Source organism: Suillus subaureus (genome assembly GCF_016647635.1).
Source record: "Suillus subaureus strain MN1 chromosome Unknown BJ212scaffold_481, whole genome shotgun sequence".
In the NCBI taxonomy this organism is placed as follows: Eukaryota; Fungi; Basidiomycota; class Agaricomycetes; order Boletales; family Suillaceae; genus Suillus; species Suillus subaureus.
Window position 1 is genome coordinate 12,707 of NW_024539037.1, and position 1,031 is coordinate 13,737.

A 1,031-nucleotide genomic window follows, 5' to 3' on the forward strand; every position below is an offset into this window, starting at 1 on the left:
TGATCGCCTTTCTCCTGAGAGGGATGTAGGCGTTAGAAGATTCGCATGTTTCACCATGCTTCTTCCGCGGTCCCATGAACGGCAGGCCTGCCAGCTGATGCTGACAACCATGTCCATCTTGTCGACGAATACGTTAGGTTTCCTTATACCACTCCATTACGGATCGCCCATTGCGCCATTGCCTGGCGTCACGTTAAGTTCTGCTTGACTCTGTCTATGTGAATAGTGAATTTTCTGTCTTCCTTTAACCTGTTATCCCGTCGAGATGACACTAACCTCATTTAATTAACTGCTCTCATTCAGGATAAGCGTATCTCGTCATGTCACCACAAATACTGTCACATTGGCGACATATGCCAAACTCTCGGTTAGTGTCAAACTTCGGCGTTCCAACTGGACGAATACAGTTGAGACAAGACAGTAGGAAACGGTGTGAGAATGACGATCGGAGTATGGAACTCAGCAGTATGTTTCTGTTTCGCGGGAAGAATCGGAAGGTAAAATGTATCCCAGGTGTCTGTATTATTCTGGCCACCGATATATCCTGTCAACGTACTTCTTTGAGTCTATTATTCTATATATACTGTTATGCATGATTTTGCTTAGAATCGCACATAAAATGATTCGCCGAAAATGATTTAAGTGCCTAGGCCACCTAGACACGCCCATTACAGGCAGGCTATGCAAAAAATGATGGTTCAACTGAGGGTCGAACTCAGGACCTTCTGTGTGTAAGACAGAAATCATAACCACTAGACCATTGAACCGACAAACATTGCGTGTTGCTCCGTATCATGTCCTTCGTGGTTTAGATGTAATGATATCTAGGCTCATTGATCGCTTCCTTCAGTCTTGATAGGAACGACGGTGTGCATATACAGCAGGAGAATCGTCATCCGTTAAACTCGTTGAAACGGAGGCACAGACCCCCTTGAGCAAACTGGGTTCCACACAAGATCCACTGCACTGGAATCCCGGTGACGGGTTCGCCGCCGTGGCATTTGTCCCGACTCCCAGGCAATTAATTGTTG

General features: G+C 46.1%; 1 non-coding gene across 1 annotated transcript; it reads right to left on the reverse strand.

The window, feature by feature from the left end:
* Nucleotides 1–694: 694 nt before the first annotated feature.
* Nucleotides 695–767, reverse strand: BJ212DRAFT_t161. Its single transcript has one exon. It is a non-coding gene; the product is annotated as a tRNA-Val (tRNA).
* Between the last annotated feature and the right edge of the window lie 264 nt (nt 768–1,031).